At 47.7% G+C, this 21,556-nt stretch overlaps 1 long non-coding RNA gene across 2 annotated transcripts in view; it reads right to left on the bottom strand.

Moving 5' to 3' along the window:
* The window catches only part of LOC135913291 (uncharacterized), a 107,555-nt gene that overhangs the window by 49,246 nt on the left and 36,753 nt on the right, over positions 1-21,556 (bottom strand). For both annotated transcript variants that reach the window (XR_010567953.1, XR_010567954.1), the window contains one exon: positions 19,280-19,645. This is a non-coding gene — a long non-coding RNA (uncharacterized lncRNA). The remainder of the gene's footprint in view (positions 1-19,279; positions 19,646-21,556) is intronic.

The following is a 21,556-nucleotide window of genomic DNA, read 5'->3' on the forward strand; positions in this document are numbered from 1 at the left end:
ATGCCGAACAAAACTGATTTTTTTTCTGAATAGTCACGGACAGCGCCGTTCCGAAAGGAACAAAAGATGGCTGCCGTCCATCGCTCAGGCACTGGCTACTCGCCCCTGTCGGAGAGCATGGGTTTAATTGCGTACAATCAAACTTTTTGCGTGGTCGTATAAAGTTTTCAGGCACTGTAGGCACGTTTACTACCTCGCTGTGCCAACTCTTCTTTGCTGAGGATCCGTTTTAGCGGCATTCTTCATCTTCCGTTGCATGCCGCCGCGATTTTCGACCAGCCACCGCAAGCTACGCAAGGGAAAACGGACCAATCGCGGACGCCGGCAACACCCTCTTTATCCGGTTATCGATTTTCAGTGCACTGGCTCGGCTCCATACTACCCCTCTCCAATTGAGCGTGCTCCTCGCCTCTTGCCAGCCAACAAGATAAGACAAGCCGCTCCGTGTAGGTAATGTTATTCGTTTTTAAAGCAAACAAAAGTCACTTCCCATAAAGGAGGAGAGCATTTGTTTGGTCTGTTGAGACAACCTTGCGGTTCACCACCCGATGTTCTACGTTATAGTTCTACGTTATATGGCCCCTGGACCTGTGTTGAGACTGTTCGCTGTTTTCCTTGAATAGCATAGCTCCTGACTTTTCAGCGCTAAATTTCAGACAAAAATTATCGCCTTCCTGTCGACGGTTATTAGCTAGACTTTGCGTATCACTTTGCTTGCTAAGTAGCACCACAACGCCGTCCGCATAAAACAAACATGAAAGCTGCTGTTCTACTACTGTACCCGCCTGTTTGTATGATAGATTAAACCTGGTATTACTTCCTTCTCGTGTCCTTTCAATCTTCACCATGCACAACACAAACACCAGTGGGGATAGGGGCACCCCTGCATCATCCCTCCCCATTTAACGCAAGTGGTATTTTCTAGGTAAATCTCAAACGCTGTTGACAATCATCGCCTAAGCCTTCCCTTTCCAGAATATCCCACACTATTTTGCAGTCTACGCTGCCACACGCTCCTGTAATGTCTAAAAAGGTCATTTATTATGGCCTGCTACTTGCTCTTGATATTTCACTACACTGAGTAAGCAAAAATAAGTTATCATCAAAACGTCTCCTTATTCCGAAGCCATTCTGCAGTTCTCCCAAAATGCAATTTCTCTACGCCCATGTTTGCTGATTTAATTTAATTGCCCGCATAGCTAACCTGTATATTTACAATGTAGTGGTAAACGGCCTACACGAGTGAATTATTTCTCCGTCTTAACTTTATAAATTTACAGCTATATAATCACCAAGCTATTTGTCTTTTTGACTTTATTCTAGTTGTTTCAACATAGCTTCCCTACTTTTGGGTCCTAGTTCATTAGTCTGCCTCACGGGAACCTCGTCTAGCCGTGTGACTGTGCGCTGCAGAATTTTCTCTTCTGCTTTCTTCCAGTTGAAATGTGTAATCATCAGCCCATTTTCCACCAGGTTCTCTCTCACAGCCCTTTCTTCCTCAACTACAACTTTGTCATTGCCTTGGAAACATTGGGCTGTTATTTTTGCTATGTAGTTTATCGCCTTAACACCGACAAACTGCTCTGCCTCAAGTTGACAGCGCTTAGAAGAACAGACTAAGAATGTCATCAAAGCATTCCGCTTCGCGGATAACAAGATATTCCTTATCAAAATGAAGTCTGCCTTAATAAGCACGCTTTCCTGTTTCGAAACTTTTGATTTCGGTTTGCGGAGATGATCAGTCAAGGCAAGCTGATGGCATCATTGGCCACGGCATAGTCCTATAGCAGGATATCCATCTTTCGCTGAACGAAGTTTTCCTCACGATACGTCAAGAGTGCGGTACAATGTTTAACTGAACCGCCATGGTTGCTCAGTGGGTATGGTGCTGGGCTACTGAGCAGGAAGTCACGGGATCCAATGCCGGCCATGGCGGCCGCATTTAGATGGGGGCCGAAATGCGAAAACATCCATTACATAGATTTAGGTGCCCGTTAGGAACCCCAGGTGGTCGGAATTTCCGGAGTCCTCCACTACGGCATGCTTCATAATCAGAAAGTGGCTTTGGCAAGCAAAACGCCATAATTTTTTTTCATCACTAGCTGGAATGAGAAGCAGAAACCAGACGCCATGACAAAGACTGACAAACGAAAACGAAGCGCACCGGTTGCTGACTAGTGCGGTTCGGTCTCTCTGATCGAATATGAGGCCATTCTCCAGATCTACAGCGAGTGTTTATTGCTGGAAAAAACACACACCAACGCTCATGGAAGAAACAACGGTTGTGGAGGTGGATAGCTTGGAGACGAGTGGGTTGGTTGTCATTTCAATCGAGGTAGTCACGCCAGCTTGCCGGGTGCCACCACTCAGTGTAGCAAACCGGGTGTTGAAGGAGATGCGTCGCGTCAAGACTAAGGTAAGCGGTACTATAGAAACAGCCTACAAATACAAGACGTCAAATTCCGGTAGTTCTCTGCGAGTCGGGTCATACTTTCACGCATGCCACGAACCACGCACGTTTATTTTCTTCTTCCTCTTATGCTTGTTAATTCTGCAAGCGTCCCTAAGCTGTCAAAAAAGGGTGCAATATACAGGGCCCCCGTCCAGACCGGACGCCGAAACGAGCACTGCGCGAAACGATTTTAAGTCTATGGTACATGGGTAGCGACTGTGGTGACATCGATGCGCACAGGTACGGTGAGACGAGGCGTCAATATATAGGCCGGCTTTAGGCAATCTACACTGAAGACGTTCTCCCGACCTTTCTATAGAATTGTTATGTACTTGGCTGTTTGTCGAAGGACGAAGAAGGCGTCAACGTTGCGTTGAGGGCATCGCGCCAAAGAAAGACGATAGTGGCAGTCGTGGGGTCAGATTGCGCAAAGATGTTGCGTTCTCATATGCGAAGGGGTACAGGGCGTGTAACGTTGACGCTGTCCTACAGGCGCTAAAGAGGGCATTGCGGCTGAAGTGGTGCGTGCTCGGAGGAAATGATGTCACCAGGAAGCATCAAGGACGCACCCAAAACGCGGTTGCCCGCCGAGCAGCCTAGTTTTGTTATAGACAGACTTCTCACAGACCAGGCAATGTCATAAACAGAACCTCAAACGCGCATTCACAGTCGAGGCACGGCGTGAGAGCTGTCATCAGCTGACAATGTAGCTCCTCGTCCATGCTGCTGCACAAGGCGCGGTAAGCAGTGGTTTGGCAGCAAGTTGTGCCGAGAAGACGGGCGAGGGACGCAAATAAGCGGAGTGAAACTGCCGCCTCCAATCTGTCGTGATAGTCCAGTGATTGCCGAAATAAAATGCAAGAGCAAGGCGCACGCAAAGGCTTGGGCAGCAAATTTGCCAGTGATGACCGGCATGGTCGTGGCCTCAGGCCAAGGCCTTAAGCGGCCCACGATTGTTAGCAGGTAACCACAACCGCGCGACAAATGAGGTGGTCCTACATGACGATGTGCACGTGGTCGAAGAGTCAGGCGGGTACCAGGAAAGGCTGAGTAGGGAGCTTGGTGTGATGCGTCACTTTGGCGTATTGGCATGCAGGGCGTATAAGTGCAAGTCCAGTTAGCCCTTTATTTGTCGAGATACGCAAACGTTGACATTGGAATTTCGTGTTGCATTATTGTATTTTCAAAATGGTCAACTGGATACCAAATCAAATATCAAACCAATTCTAAAAGAACTAATTAGGCAGGTACAGTAGCTCAACAATATTGTTGAGCCGCTAGGCAGAGGTAAATGTATTGCTAACGAGTGGTGTTTCGTGCTTGCTTACGAAACCGGTACCACACCGCTTTTTGGAGTTATACTAATGTGAAAAAGCTGATTGTACTCTGTTACATTGTGACCATTTGAAACCAGACGCACCTCTGTGCCAAAAACAACCATGGCGTCTTCTATAAGTACCGGCTAGAAAGGAAGTAAAAATCACTTTTATGCAGCAGCTAGGCAACCTGCCATAACGTTTCTGAGGCAATCATTTAGGCATTTCAAGGCCTTCTGCATCAAAGGCATGGTTGGTTCCATTTTCCGGATTGGCTCCTATGGAAGCGCTTTTAATCTTTGTTGCATGCTTCCCGTGAGTAACCTGGATCGGTCAGAATCTTAGCTCTTCCATGTAGTAGAACAAATTTAAATTTATTCATCCTAGAGGGACGATTTCCATGCAGGGTTGCAAGTCTGCGAACAAAGTCAGCCGAAGGATATTTTCCTGCCTGCTGACTGTTAGGAGGTTTCGGATTAAAAATATTGTTGTCTGCGTTATACTCATTTGAGTAAAGGCAGTTGCTCAGTACGAGTGAAAACTTTGTGCTGCGCCTCATGGCCGTCTCGATATGCTGCAGAAGAGCATTTTGTCCTCGGCAAGATAGATGCAACGCGAAGCTTAGAAACCAAAGTTTTTATGACAATGTTTGTGTCAACTGTCTAGCATATATACTGTTAAGTGAAGGACCAGTCAGTAAGACGAGCAACTATTTACAGGTTATATTTGCAGCAGCTGTTGCAACGCTGACCGGTTAGATTTACACCGCGAGCCCAGTTCGTTCTTTCTGCTTATTTCTAGAGTGACGGCGCCCATGCGCCTCGTTCAAACAATCAAATATCACACGCGTGTAGCATAATCCCCCGGCGGCAGAAGGGACGTCCTGGAGCGTCTAAATGTCATCAATGGGAGAGTGATACTGCTTCAGTGGTGTAACATGCACGACATCACTGGACTGCGAAGCAGATGGGGCGTCAGGGGCAGTCTCGTAGGTGACGGGAGTCGCGGCACGAAGCACTCGGTATGGGCGTGTGTAAGGAGACAACAGTTTTTCTGATAGGCCGACCAGACACGACATATACCATAGAAGCACCAAAGAACCAGGCGGGACGTGCACGTCTCGGTGTCGCCGGTCGTACAAACGCCTTTGACTCTCTTGGGAATTCAGAAGGCAATTTCCGTTGCGTGGGCACAGCGGGTGATGGCGTCAAGTGCATATTCACTGGTCGGTGCCGCGTGAACAGGAAGGTTTGTGTCGAAGGCCAGTGCTGGTTCTCGGCCGAACAGAAGGAAAAATGTGAAATAAACGGTGGTGTCGTAGCGCGAAGAATTATAAGCAAATGAGAGAAACAATAGAGCGAGGTCCCAGTCAATATGGACTGAAGAAACATATTTCGCAAGCATGTTTGTGAGAGTGCGATTGAGACGCTCCGTGAAGCCATTTGTTTGCAGATGGTATGACGTGGATAGCTTGTGCCTCGTGGCACAGGACTGCAGGATGTCGGCGATAACTTTTGATAGGAGTGTCCGGCTAGGGTCTGTGAGAAGTTGTCGCGGAGCTCCATGTAATAAAATCACGTCGCATAGAAGAAAATCGGCGACACCTGTGGCTAAGCTTGTAGGAAGCGCTCGGGTGATGGCATAGCACGTGGCGTAATTCGTGGCCACAGCGATCGACCTGTTCCCGGAGGTAAAAAGAGAAAAAAGGCCAAGTAAGTCCAAACCAACCCGGAAGAATGGTTCCGTGGCAATGTCGAGTAGGTGAACGTACCCAGCAGGAAGCGTCGATGGTGTCTTGCGTCGCTGGCATTTCTCACACACAGCTACGTATCTTGGAATGGAGCGGGCAAGCCCTGTCTAAAAGAAGCGTCGGCGGATCCGGTCATAAGTACGTGACACACCCAGGTGACCGATAGTGGGGAGGTCGTGAAGATCGTAGAGAATAGCCGAGCGAAGGTGTTTAGGGATCACAAGGAGTAATGCAGGGCCGTCGGGGTAAGCGCTGTGGTGATAGAGTACGCCATCTTGAAGTGTGAATAAGCGAAGGGAACTGTCGGCAAGTGACGATTCCAGGCGGTCAGTGATGATACGGAAGGACGGGTCACGGCACTGCTCAATGGTGACATGGAGCAGTGGAAAAACAGAGAGAACATAGGCGTCGGTGTCAGCATAAGACGTAGAGGTCGCGTCCTCGACTGGGTAGCGAGAGAGGATAGCAGCGTCTTAGTGTTGGCATTCCAACTTGTAAGTCATTGTGTAAGGATATTTTTGTAGTCGGAGGGCGCAACGACCAAGCCGGCCAGTAGAATTCTTGAGCGACGAAAGCCAACAGAACGTATGATAGTCTGTGATTACTGAGAAGGACTTGCCATATAACTACGGGTGGAACTTTGAAGCAGCCCAGACGAGAGCAAGACATTCGCGCTTGGTAATCGAATAGTTGCGCTCTGCAGTTGCCAGGAGCCGGCTAGCGTAGGCTATAACGTGGTCGTGTCCGTGTTGGCGTTCCGATAACACGGCGCCGATCCCATAACCACTGGCATCGGTTCGGACCTCTGTCGGTGCGGACGGGTCAAAGTGGGCGAAGACTGGTGGATTGGTGAGAGTCGTGATGAGGCGTGAAAATGCGGCAGCCTGAGGGGAAACCCACGTGAAAGGCACGTCGTTTTTCAGAAGTTCAGTGAGTGGTCGAGCAATTGCCGCGAAATCTTTCATGAACCGTCGGAAATAAGAAAAGAGCCCCACAAAATTCAGGACGTCTTTGACAGACTGAGGTACAGGAAAAGCCGTTACTGCTCGAGCCTTGCTCGGGTCGTGTTGCACTCTGAAAGCATCGACTAGATATGGCCTAGCACTTTAGTCTGTCGGCGCCCGAACTGGCACTTAGACAAGTTTAATCGGAGGCAAGCCTTGCGGAAGACGTCAAGGATAGCTGTGACCCACTCAAGGTGCGTCTCAAATGTAGGAGAAAACACAAGCACGTCGTCGAGGTAATAATGGCAAGTTGACCATTTGAAACCTTGAAGCAGAGTGTCGAGCACACCCTCTTAATCGACCCACTAGGAAATGAACATTTTTGCGTTTCAGACGCTGAGAATTTGTCTGGCGAGCATTAAATTAAAATTGTCGTAGCCCTGCTCTAACGCTTTCGTGGCTTCACCGAGCGATTTATTTTGGTAACTAACACGTCGAAACATCCCATCGTAAAAATGCGATCAGGAATGTGAAAGCTCGGTAGCCTACAGCAGGCGTCAGTTTAATGCTCTCGAGTAGAAATAGAGCGCAGTGATCAAAACAGGAGCGCTTGACAGTCGTTTCAGTCGTGCGGCACTTGAAGTTGTACTGATACGGCTGCCAACTCTTAAATAACCTACTCACAGCCGCATAAGTGGCTCATGCACGTGTAAGACTCAAGTTCAAGGCATATGCGCTAGAAATAGAATTAGGGGACAACATTTTTGATGTCGTGAACGCCCGCGAAATCAGGAACAGTACAATGACGCACTTAGCTGCTCTTATTGCGTGACATAAGCTGCTTGACGCTGTCATCCGATGAGCCTCATAACCACAAACAAGAAGGCGAAAATTAAGCACTCCAGTTCGCCATCACAGGTTGTGAACACTAAGCATAAAGGCCATAGGCTGAATGTTATGTAAGTTGCACAGACGCCTGAACACAAAAAAAAGGAAATGGTAAAGTTGCGGGTCAAAATATTGCCACCCTACATATTTATGGGGTAGTTTCTGAGGGTGCAGAACGACTCGCCGTGAGCCGAACATTTAGGAGTGCTCATACACCCCACTCAGGGCGAAAAAAAGTACTTCTGGCGTTCGATCGGAGCAATGGCAAAGTGATTATCTGTTTCCCGACATAAAGTAATGTACTCAGATAGGTCTCAAATAGAGAAAGGTGGTCCTGCTGACTCTTTCTCCCGATGTTCACAGGAGTTATCAGACAACCGAAATGGGCATCGCAGAGCTGCTACCATGCTCACCGTCGGGAAAGGGTGAGTGCAGGCACGTACCCAGGGGGGGGCCCGGGGGGGCCCGGGCCCCCCCCCCCCGAAATCAAGTGGCATACCCCCCCCCCCTCCCCACCCACGCCACCACTCCTAACACATTTCTAAAGCGCCGCCAGATCAATGTTGAGACTACGCAGCTGTTCATCGGTCAGCATTAGGCTGCCTTTTTCACTCCTTTTAGATGGCGGTAGTTATCGGCATCTCTTGTAACGTGAAGGACAGTTTTCTCATAGATTCCGCTCCCGCGCGATTAACTCGAGATGCGTTCAGTTGTCACCATCTATTCAACCGTTACGCGCATAGCTGTTGCTTTTGTTAGTTCAACCTTCTTTGTTTAGGCTGATCCTGGGACCAGGAGAGGGATGCAGCTGTTACTCAGCTGGTCTGTACTCTCATGGAACGAGTTGCGGCCGGAGAAAACGCCAATTGCGTTTAACTTATCCCTTTGCTTCATTGTTTCCTTGAGTTACGGCTCGCCGCGACGCTGGCAGATGCCCGGAACCATATACACGTGATATGGGTTAGATAAGGTGGGAAATAAAATGATGTAAAAGAGCTTCCATCATGAAGCCCTGCAATAACCCTTAAACCCATAAGCAAAATGACTGTCGGCCGTTACCTCGTCTGTTTTTCCCTAACTGTATAGCACTTTTCGTGCAAAATTGGCAACTGGAAACAAAAACAGCAAGGAGTTGAGAAATTAAGCGATCTACTAAGGGAGAGAGCCAAGGCAACAACCAAACTGCAAGCAAAAGCGAATAATAAAAAACTTAACCGTTGTTTATGAGAATATTTATGGATCAACATCTTTTTATTTAAAAAGGACGTAGAGAAAACGCCACCGGAAGTGGAGAACAATTACTTGTTTTGGATGACGCTTGTACAGTTATCGGTCGAACCGCCTCACGTAGCTACTTCTCTGCTGTGCTTATGTGGGTGTTTTTCTAACCTTTCGCAGCGAGCGCAGTACGTCTAGAATCTCAGAGTCCTGCGCTCTACGCGGTTGTATGGGATTGGCGGCCGCATAGCGTTCCGCACTTCGCGGAACTGTCAAAACTGATGAACAGGCGAAAATAACTGATATTCGAAACTATAACATGAGAAAGACTGAAGAAGCCGTAAAAAATGAACGCAGCCTGAAATCAGTAAAAAAGAAACCTGGCATAGGACAAACCATGATGTATGCACTAAAAGATAAGAAGGATATCATCAGCAATCTCGAAGATATAGTAAAAGCAGCGGAAAAAGTCTAAGCTGACCTGTATACAGTACCCAGAGGAGCCACGATAGTTCACTTAGAAACAGTAATGAACAGAATACAGAAACTCTCCTATAACTAGCGATGAGGTCAGAAGGGCCCTGCAAGACATGAAACGATGAAGAGCGGGAGGATAAGGTGGAATAACAGTCGACTTAATCAAAGATGGAGGAGACATAATGCTTGGAAAACTGGCGGCTCTTTATACGAAGTGTCTATCCACTGCAAGGGTCCCAGAAAACTGGAAGAATGCAGACATTATACTAATCCACAAAAAAAGGAGAAGTTAAAGAATTGAACAATTATGGGACCATTAGCTTGCTCCCAGTATTATATAAAATATTTACCAAAATAATCTCCAACAGAATAAGGTTAACACTGGATTTTGTCAACCAATGGAACAGGCTGGTTTGACGAAGATATACTTTACAGTGGATCACATCCATGCCATCAATCAGGTTATCGCAAAATCTGCAGAGTACAATAAGCCTCTCTATGTGGCTTATATAGATTACGAAAAGGCATTTGATTCAGTAGAGATACCAGCAATCGTAGAGGCACTACGTAATCAAGGAGTACAGAACGCTTACGTAAGAAGCTTGGAAAAAATTGCTACATGCGTGAGGTATTTGTTTGTTTGAACGAGGCGCGTAGGCGCCATCACTCCAGAAAATAGGAGGAAGAACGAACTGGGCTCACGCTGTGAATATAACCGGTCAGCGCTGCAACCGTTGTTGTAAATGTAATCTGTAAATAGTTTCTCGTCTTACTGACTCATCCTTCGCGTAAGAATATCTACAAAGGTTCTACAGCTACCTTAATTCTACACAAGAAAAGCAGGGAGATACCTATAGAGAAAGGGGTCAGACAGGGAGACACAATTTCTTCAAAGCTATTTTCTGCATGCTTAGAAGAATTCAAGCTATTAAACTGGGAAGGCTTAAGAGTAAAGATCGACGGCAAATATCTCAGCAACCTTCGGTTTGCCGATGACATTGTTCTATTCAACAACAATGCAGACGAGTTACAACAAATGATTGGGGACCTTAACAGAGAGAGTGTAAGAGTGGGGTTGAATATTATTATGCAGAAGATGAAGATAATGATAACTAGCCGGGCAAAGGAACAAGAGATCAGGATCGCCAGTCGGCCACTAGAGACTGGGAAGGAGTACGTTTACCTAGGTCAATTAATCACAGGGAACCCTGATCATGAGAAGGAAATTCACAGAAGAATAAAGATAGGTTGGATCGCATACGGCAGACATTGCCAGCTCCTGACTGGAAGCTTACCATTATTATTGAAAAGTAAGGTGTGCAATCAGTGCATTTTGTCACTGCAATATGTCCAATGCCAATGCATTTGCCAGTGCATTTCCCAGTGCATTTTGCCAGTGCATATGGGGCAGAGACTTGAGAGCAAGTTAAGGACCACGCAGAGAGCGATTGAACGAAGATTGCTAGGCATAACGTAAGAGGGAAAGAGAGTGGTTTGGATCAGAGAGCGAACGGGTATAGACGACATTCTAATTGACATGAAGAGGAAAAAATTAGCTGGGCAGGTCATGTAATGCGCCGGTTAGATAACCGTTGGACTATTAGGGTTACAGAATGGGTACCAAGAAAAGGGAAACGCAATAGAGGACGACAAAACACTAGGTGGAGCGATGAAATTAGGAAATTCCCGGGTGCTAGTTGGAATCGGTTGGCGCAGGACAGGGGTAATTGGAGATCGCAGGGAGAGGCCTTCGTCCTGCAGTGGACATAAAACAGGCTGATGATGATGATGATGATGATGATGGTGGTGGTGGTGGTGAAGTGATGATGATGATGATGATGATGGAGGCGGTGGGCCCCCCCCGAAAAAAAATCCTGGGTACGTGCCTGGGTGAGTGCCTAGTTTTTTCCGACGACCTGGCGACTCGCAGAGACGTTTGCGTTGCTAGAACACGAGGAAGGCACAACAGCAAGAACACTTCCCAATTGTGAAATTTTGCGTTACTGGCCGCAAAAATCTCCTTACAGACGTCCAGCTTCACTGAAAAATTTATAAAAAAGTGTGTACATAGTTTTTGTCTGTGAAGGGGTTCCGAAGAGGGTGTACCATTCGGAATCTTAAAGACCCGTAAAACGCCTAAACAAACGGTTGGCTAGGATTCTATCATTCTCCGTAGACAAAGATTACCATGACTGGAACCAATGACTACCCATTTGCATGATTCGTCTATATCACTGCCATCCACGAAGGCAGGAACAAAAGGCCTTTATATGCGCTATATGCCATGGAGCCCATCTTATGGACGGTAGCTTTTAGGCAAACCAAGCGGCACTATGACACACTGGACGACTATCTCGCAGAACTCCAGTACAGACGGCAGCACATTCACAAAACAGTCCCTTCCAAGCACTACTTAATCGGGGAGAAACCAAGAGAGGCCACCTTCGGACGCTTCTAGCCAGGACCCGAAGTAAAAACTTGGGTGTAGAGCTTACATCATGCTCGGTATAGTATTCTATGGTTAAGCCAGGAAATTGGTCGACTCATACCAGATTGTTCTGCGTCTGTCGAGCGCCCTGAAGCGCGTATGCAAAGCGTCAACGCGCGTCGAAAAGGCCGTCGTCTTGTAAAGGCTATGGCGTGCGGCTATCTCAACGTGCGTTGAGCCGACCGAGAGCCGCTAGCGAGATACCTCGCTTCTGACGCTGGGCGGTCTGCGGCCCGTCGAACTTCCTGACTTTACCTCCCGGCAGTGTTCACGTACAAAGCAGTGCAAACCTACAAAGCAAGATATACGGGCGCGAAGTAAGGAGACGCGGAGTTGTGATTGTCTGCCTTTCCTCCCAATATCTTCCGTCTGTACACTGATATAAGAGAGCTGAGCAACAATCGCACACGCACTGATGGGGAGGACGATTGTGACAAGTGTAACTACTGCATTGGGTTGTTACCTGAGTATTATTTGTATGTAACCGGGAAGCACTACATTGAGTTGTTAATATATGTCCCTAATATTGAGCTTTCATATCAGCTTTAAATAGCGCAGTGTTGTGGTAAAGTTTTCATCCATTGCGTAATTTTTGTCCTGAAGCTGCCTGAAGCTTGCATCTTTTGTTTAGGGAAACCAATATAGTAAGGAGAAAAGTGTTCACTGGTGCACAGAAATGAAAATAGGTGGCGATGAGACGTCCTTATTAATAGCTACTGTAGTCAAGGAGCTCCAATACTAGAATATGTTCCCAAAACGTTAGATTTCCCCACCTGCAACACAAAACATGCGTCAGGACAGTGCCTAGTCAAGCGCTGGGCCACCTCCGCAAGCCGAAGTTATGCACTTGCTACAGATTACCTCCAACATATAGCTCTACCGAGGAAATAGACAATACGGTGGATACAGCGCTCTGCCGGGCAAATAGCCGCGTGACCTCACGTAGTGGAGAGCGGCCCGGTCGATAGCACGACCACTGCCCGCTCACTTTAGCTGGGTCGCCGAGCAGGCGAGCTTTACATGCGCAGCCGGCCTCGCTCGCGTCGGTGGCATGTCTGACGAATGACGCATGCATATGGTGCGTCTCGCGTGCCACTAGCTTGTTGCTAGTGACGCAAGAAAAACAAGCCGTGAAGTGTAAGCTCATTTATATGCAAAACTTTTCTTTCAGCGGGAAAGAATAAAAAAAACGGTGTCTGTAAGTTCATTTCACATTCTTTTTTTTCCGATGTTCACGCCAACTAACGGATGGGGTTGTCACTAGGCGTGGCATGTTTCCTGTTGCCAGATTTCGCCGAGTGTCCCCTCTTGTTGAATTTCTTTCTCTATAGCAGCACCCTATACATTTATTCATTCGTGGTTTCATGAATAAACTGTTGCAAGTCAGCGCTGTGTGCGTGTCGCTGTCATGTGTCCTTGTCTTTTTTTGCGCTGTGTCCTTTTTGCACTTACTTCTTTTGTCTGTGTGTCGCGTTTCTAAATGCACTTAGGTAGGCAGAGGGGTCCCCCTGCTCACTGTAGGGGGCGTAAGCGCCCTTGCGGAGGGATGTGGATACCTAGTGGACCGCTGAAAGGGGAGACAACGATGGCTTGATGAACTGAACAGGGCGAAATCTTGTCACAGATCCACCTTCTCCAGCTCGTATGGGAAACAGTATTAGTAAATACACTACTCCGGACCTGATATTAGCAAAACGAATACCACAGGCAGGCTGGATCGACATACAAGAGAACTTGGGTAACAACCACTGTATGACCCAAACGACAGTTCGAGCGGGCCCGCGAAAGCCCGAACCATCAACTCCGCATCACGAATTGGGACGCTTTCCGGCAGGCCAGGTTCCTCACGTCTCAGTACGGTACACAACCCCTTTTAGCAGAGTGTATCGCATCCTTGCTGCAAGACGCAAGCGAAGCCACTAAATTGGTGCCAGAGGAAAGCAATGTGCAGGAGGCACATAGCAAGTTACTGCATATGAGGGAAGCCCTCGCCAGTCTGCAACACTGATAAAGGCACAATAAGTTCAACCGAACGCTCAGAAAACACATCAGCGCGCTCAACCTACATTTCAAACACTATGCCCAACTTACCCGTCGAAATTGGCACAACACATGCGACAGCATGGACCGGCAACCAAACCTGTCCAAAACGTGGAATATCCTCCGTTGCCGCCTCAATGTGACCGACAGCAAGAACACACAAAAGCACAACTTGCAAAAGATTAGTCACATCCTTCCGGACACGGGCGCACAGCTTCTTGAAGAGCTGAGAGACTGTTACGTAGGACCACAACATATTACACCCGCTCCAGCGTACACTGACACCGCTGGTGACGACCTACAAGCGCCCATACAAGCAGCAGTAGTACGTGCCGCCATCCTCGCACTCTGCCCCTACTCAGCCCCGGGGTCTGATGGAATTGCTAATAAAATGCTCAAGCACTCACGGCTTATTTTACTGCCTACTGGCAACATGGAAACCACCCCTCACCATGTAAAGAAGCCAAAATTGTTTTGGTTGCACACCCAGGAAGCACATCCTACTATAAAACCTCCGCCCCATCTCCCTTACTTCAAGTGCCGGAAGGGTCCTCGAACACGTCAGCCTCGCACGCTTACACAAACATATGAACGACAACGATTTCTTCCCCAATTTCATGATTGGCCTCCGCAATACTAAGCTTTCTACTCAAGATATCATCATTCAGCCTAAGCAACGTTGTTGGCGATAAAAAGTCCAGGCTGGATACCAGAGCAACTTCGACCTAGACTTGACCACTGCCATTGATAACGTGACGCATGAGGCCATACCGAACCAATCTGCACAAATCTACCATGGACACCGAACATATAACTGCGTCAAGAATTTCCTTACAGGGCGCGCGGCCTCCATCACCATCGGAGGGTAGCAGTTGTTAACTATTCACCTCGTAAGAAAAAGCACGCTGCATGGACCGGTTCTGTCCTATTTTCTCTTTACCGTGACCCTGCTAGGAGTACCGCCTGCATTTGCCTCAATGTACGCATAGCAAATCGACATCACAGCATGAAAGAAAGCAGCCTGATACGCCTGGTAACCACCTATGCCCTGAGCAGAATCACCTCTGTCGCCCCGTTTCTTCACCTGAGTGTGACTGACAAGCTCAAACTCATTACCATGATAAGAGGGTCTCTAACCAAGCTCTACATCTTCCCATTTCCACCTTTAACAAGAAACTGAACGTTATCTGCATTTACACCACCATATACGAGCTTGATGAAGCCCAGCGTATTACCCAATACGATCTACTCGTCAATTTGACCACCGGCAAGCTCATTCTACGCACTCTGGGCATACCCTGTTCCACCCAGTTTGGACTAAAAGTACCCGACCCTCCTAACATTCGTACTCAGCAAGTTATACCACCCATACCTCGCAACATTCACCAAGAACACATTCAAGAGCGACGTGCAGACAGCTAAACAGCTACAAAAACGCTACGACCATGCTGCAGATGTATTCTTCGTGGACATAGCGGAATACCACACCAGAACGCCATGGCGGTCGCGGTAGTCCCAGGCTCGCAGTACCGCCACGCCGCGACCGCATCAATACTCACTACTCAACTTGAAGATGAAGAGGAAACGGCCATCGCTTTGGCCTCGTACTCTACTAATGCACACTGCGTCATCGGCGATTCCAAAACGGCCATTCACAACAACACAAGAGGACTGCTAGCACCCAAAGCTCACGAGATACTCTCCGGCACTCCCCCTTCAAGGCAACGCCGCGTCCAAATCATCTGGGCCCCTGATCACTCGGGTCTGGCTGGAAACGAAGCAGCCCACGACGCCGCCCGAGATCTCGCACACTAGGTGCATCATCTTCCTGCTTCTTTGGATCCGGACGAGCCCTCTGTTCTGCATCGCGCTTACACGCGGGACCGAATGGTCACGTTCAGGCGAACCTTCCTCCAGTAGCGCAGACAGCGGTTACGCTACCCCTTGCACGCAAGAAACTGAATAAATCTCAATCCACCACTTGGTGACTGCTTCAGACGCGAACTTTCCCAAACCCCTTGTGTACTAGCGCATCTGCCTCGATGCATACTCTTCGCTATGCAAAGCGTTCTAGGTCCGCGCTGACATCGAACACATTATCTGAGCGTGCCCCAAAGCCACACCCACCAATACCCATGAGCACTAAGGGTCAAACAATGAAATCTTCCTCACCTCAGTAAGGGAGCCTTCATTCCGGTGCGGTCACCTTATGCAACTCTGAAAGCTTCCTTACTGAGGGGCCCTCAGTGAAGGCTTGCTTGGTGCTTCCTCAGCGTAAGGCAGGTCCGAAGCTACCTTCATGCGTCCTTACACAGCTCCTGGCCCTGAACGAGCGCTTCATCTCACTGCTGAGCCACGTGACGTATGTTTGCGCATGCGCGCTGTCACCGGCCTGTGGAGAAGCGCGGGCACGGTACATCTTGCCAGGCATGTTCATATCAGCCGCACGACGGCATGAGTGGCGTTCCTAGGCGCTGCTATGCGTTGCATGAAGCAGGCGTGCCAGCGTTGCTGGAGCCATCTAGTTTTGCGCTATACTGTTGTACTTTTTTGCGTTTAGTAAACCAAACTACAAGACAGCGTTCACGCGTCAATATAATAGCATTTCAACTAAAAATTATGTGATGACTCAACATCTTTTTATAGAATAGTGGTGTTCGCGTAAAGCTTTGAAGATATCCTCGCGAACCCAGGTATGCGGCAGCCGTTCTTTAAGTGAGGACGGACAAAGGCAGCTTTCACAGTACGCTTGCTTCCTCCATCGATCCTTCGCTGCAAGGAGGCCTCACGTAATGTTAGGAAATGGTCGAAGGAAAGGAATGTTTCATTGTTTGCGCTTAACACTACGTGAATCATAACTACGGCCGAGCAGTGAAAGACTACTGCTCAACTTGAACACAGAAGAGCAGCTCTGGGCCGTCCTGATGGCCCAAGACGCCGCGAGAAAACAAGGACTGGCCCCCATCGGAGGAGTGGGGTATTGGAAGTGGGTCTCCCTACTCCCGCCACCCGCGGACTCCATTAGGACTCCAACATTTTATCTCTCTCTCGACCACTACGCCATGCGTGCGATTACAGGCCTTCCAAGGCTCACACCTATCCCGATACTTCAGGCAGAAGGTCAGGTGAACACACTTGATGAGCTAATTCATAAAAGACCTGAAGCGCGGGCGATACAACACAGTAATATTCCCGCAGCACCTGCATTGGCGAATTACATGGGCCCGTCTTCCCGTTGGTGGATTAATCCTTACGGCCACTAGCCCCGTGTGACCACTGCCAAGTGACTAACGACGAGACATTTGGTTGCATTCGGCCGGCGACTAATCGAAATTCAACCTCGATGAGCAACACCGCGCCTGGGCGTTCCTGTTCGGAGTTAAAGAAACTAAACACAAGTACCTATGTGGTTGCAAGGACGAGTTTGGCAATTCTTCATACCACCTTAGTGTGCTTTTTCTATCCAGATGTACATGAGAGGTGTTCTTACGGGCTGGATAAACCTCGGTGCTGGCGGAGCTAGTTGCACTGCGCAGTGTCCTGACTGCTCTGTTACCAATCGCCAAAGTAAGAAACGTGACTCTACACTGATTCAACACAAGTGGTGCGCTCACTCCATTGGGTCGATCATTGTGTTGGTGTAACAATAAATTTTCACCGCTGTTTGACGACTTATCCAGTCCGGTTCCAGTCCGCTATATTCGTAGATCAAGTGTTACCGCTCATAACGCGGCATCGACGCCCCATGACCATCCTTGACAGTCATACACCCATTCCCTATGCTCATGCTTCCTCACTGGACATTCAGAAAGGAATTCTTCGGTGCACCACGCGAGCTCTCATACCTGCGTATGGTTCCGACCTCCCGGGTGGCCTCACCCGTCAAGAAGTTGTATCGCTCCAAACAGTTCGCGTGAGTGTGGCTGTCACACCATCCATCCGCTTGCACTGGGGATATATCGACGCCTCCTCTACATGCTCGTATACTTTCCTGCACCAGCACAGGAAGCCGACCGGCAGCACTTGCTATAGGGACATGCCCTGGTCTACAATAGGCTCATCGACGTCATCTGAGCCATGTGGGTCTCCATTGTAATTGGCCGCCAGTCTTAAACAAGTAAATCTCTGGCCCTCATCACAACTCGTTTTCGGACCTTATGCATGAGACAAAGCTTGACAATTATGTGTAACAGTTCCTTTTGATGCCGTAAGGTAAACCAAAGTAATAAAAACGTAGCTAATATAATCTGTTATAAGGTCATCATCGTCTTAATCAGCCAGGCTACGCCCACTGCAGGGCAAAGGCCTCTCCCATACTTCTCCAACTACCCCCGACATGTGCTAAACGTGGCCATGTTGTCCTTGCAACCTTCTTAATCCCCTCCGCCCACTTTCTGTCGCCCCTGCTTCGCTTCCCTTCTTTTGGAATCCAGTCCGTAACCCTTAATAAGCATCGGTTATCTTCCCTCCTCATTACATGCCCTGCCCATACCGATTTCTTTTTCTTGATTTTTACTAAGATGTCATTAACTCGCGCGTGTTTCCTCAGCCAATCTGCTCTCTTCTTCTCCACTTAACGTTACATCCATCATTCTTCTTTCCATAGCTCGTTGCGTCGTCCTCAATTTAAGTAGAATCCTTTTCGTAAGCATCCAGATTTCTAACCCGTATTAATACCCGACCAAGGGTATTATAAGGTACCCTTGTTTCTATAGACTACACATTGTTAACCCTTGCGGCTTGGGAAGTCGGGAGTAAGAGGAAGGCAAGAGGACAGAGGAAAGATTGGAAGTGAAAGAGAAAGATGAAGATCAGAGAGGAGGATAGGGAAAGGCAACTACCGATTTCCCCCTGCTAGGTCAGTCTGGGGGTGCCGTCTACATGAAGCAGAGGCCGACGGGCTGAGTTGCCTCCGACGAGAGGCCATAAAGGTGCAAGCACTGAGCACTGACTCAGCTACCAGGATGCCCCTTTCTCCGGACATGGCTAAGCACCACACGGCTACACGTGGGAGGGTCGTATCTTCATGTGCTCTGGTCCGTGGTGTCGCAACACACCAAACGCCTGCTGACAAAGACGCCCCTGTGTGGCCTTGAGAGGAAAAACCAGATGGTCTGTGTAATGCATTTTGGTCATGCCCTTTGCATCAGTGACCAGGTGAGCTACCTCCTTGTAGAATACAGAAATTATGTCACTTGCAACTTACTGCCGCCAGTGTCATTTGAGGGATTCACGTGGCGGTACGTATGCGTGCATTGTATGTTGCTAATGCGGTATCTAGAACTCATGCGTCTGTGAGACGTACGTGGGTGTCCAAGGTTATATGATAGTATATGTTTATTGTTCTCGAGAGGCAGCAATTCACAGCTCAGATACGCGAAAGCATACGCCTTTCGCATTAGCAGTGCAAGTCCCAACAAAAGCTATAAACTTTAAATACAAAGCGGTGTATTTTTTTCTAGAATGTCAAGTTATACCGAAGTTGCCCTATGCAATAACTCTGGAAGCACTTCCGTTGCCCGGTACTTCCGCTCACATTTTCTAACCAAGGCGCTGTGTGTACGAAATAAATTAAAACCGGTCACAAATCACTGTGAGAAATGAAGTGTCCTCCACTTTGCACTGACAGCGAAATATTTTTCTGTTTACAAACGTGCACTAATTCAATAAAAATATAAGAGAGATGTTTACTGCGTCCACACTCACCATGCTTGCGTGGGGGAAGGAGTGGTGAACGATGAAATACCTCCAATGGAGGCCATTAATGAAGGCCACGATGAAAAAGAAAGCTATTGCATAATGGATAATTTTGTCATCGTCCGGTCCAAATATTAAGAGAAGGAGTGGGACACAGTCCTCATAAATTGTTCGGGATGTAAATGACGTGAATATTTCTTGCAAGTGAACGAGGGTTCCCACGTCATGGAACACGGCCTGGTTTTCACATGCCGTTATGAGGTCTTTGTTAAAGTGGTATTTGAAAAGAAAATTTTGAATTAGTAGGATCCTAATTGCCATGGGATGATGGCTGTAGTACAGCACTGCGGACACTGTTGTAAGCCGTGACACCACCTGCGAATGACATAAAATAAAGGAAATGTTACCATGAGCTAAACTAAAGCGTGATTCCCATTATCATGCCCTTTCCTTTGCCCGCGTATGAGTATGTCTGAACCCGCTATTCCAATCACGTAAGCAAAAAAGAATTATTTAACATTTTCCTGTAGGTTGATATAAACTCTCGTTACACGGCTTCCTATAAGTAGCTTCACGCTTTAGTGAGCTGCACCCGGATGCTTTATTTTTATTGTGTTCTTGTAAAATAAAAAAATGTAAAAAGAGAACAAACTTATATTCTCAAGAGTCAGGTAACACACACATGCGTCCTGAAAGAGGCTCCGAACCAGCGGAAGTTTCGGCACAGCATGCACATAGCTTACCTAAGCAAGTCATTCACGATGAAAAATCTTGTACCTCGTGGCTTTTCGGCCTCGCAATCCCATAGATCTGAGGCTGCTAAATGTATAGACGCACCAGCATGAATATTTCATAGGGAGGACGTCCAGTATTACGAAAGGCATGAAAACTATTTGTGTAGGAAGAGTTGTCAATTAAGGCGCGATATGTCCCACTTTTTCCGCATTCATCCTGCCGGCTCATGGCTTACACGGGGGACGGTGTATTGTCTTGCTCTGGCCTGTCCTAAACCTGAGGTGTAGCGACATAACTGTAGTGCGGTGCGAAATTGAATGTTCTGTTTCTCGGATACGGTGGTGCCACCTTAAACACTGCAGAGGCAGGCGCCAAACCAAAACACTGCAAGGGGCGCGACAACACCGCCTGCGATCTTGTAACGGTGTGAAAAGCAAACCATTTGCTTAGTCTTTATGTTTGTTTAGACGGGCGCTTTGCCTTACGAAAGCGCCATGCGGATAAATCATGCGAAGGCAAGCGAGCGATTTTGACGCACAGTTCTAAGATCGGACCCTTCCTGCAACGCGTGACCACTTACGACTCGTACGTACGTTTTCTCTACCCCGCTACAGTGGACTTATGAGTGCATTGGTTAGTGAGCTGTAGCCAAGCAAAAGCGCACTAACCACGTCGTATTCATGCCGTCTCGCATGTCACGCAGTGCTGCCCGATGAATATGTAATTACACGAAACGCAAACCCAAACTCACTGAACGTCTCAAAAACGGCTTTTTCGTTTAGATAAACAAAACTTGGAATAAATGTGTGCAGAGATTTACTTTGGGCAATTTGGTTTCTGGTCGAAAGGTTGCAAGAGTACCACTGAACGACACAGGGACGGACACAGTACGCACAGCAAGCGCTGAATGTTGCATATTGCTTCTGTCTTCAACCTCCCCTTGGCGCTATGGCTTTGAACCCCGCTCTTTCAACATAACAGCCCGATGCTCTCGATTTGAATGTTGGCGGGTAAGATGTGAGGTGCACGAATACATACATACATACATACATACATACATACATACATACATACATACATACATACATACATACATACATACATACATACATACATACATACATACATACATACATACATACATACATACATACATACATACATACATGCATGCGTGCGTGCATGCATGCATGCATGCATACATACATACATACATACATACATACATACATACATACATACATACATACATACATACATACATACATACATACATACATACATACATACATACATACATACATACATACATACATACATACATACATACATACATACATACATACATACATACATACATACAACGTTCTACGACGCTACGCCGAGCACCAGCCCGGTGACTGTGTTTGGGTTTGGACACCAATTCGTCGACGAGGACTTAGCGAGAAGCTTTTACGTCGCTATTTCAGACCCTACAAGATCATCCGACGCATTGGCGCACTCAACTATGAGGTCGTGCCAGGCAGCATTTCGCTATCACAGCTTCGCTCG

This window comes from Dermacentor albipictus, chromosome 6 (genome assembly GCF_038994185.2).
Source record: "Dermacentor albipictus isolate Rhodes 1998 colony chromosome 6, USDA_Dalb.pri_finalv2, whole genome shotgun sequence".
NCBI classification, from domain to species: domain Eukaryota; kingdom Metazoa; phylum Arthropoda; class Arachnida; order Ixodida; family Ixodidae; genus Dermacentor; species Dermacentor albipictus.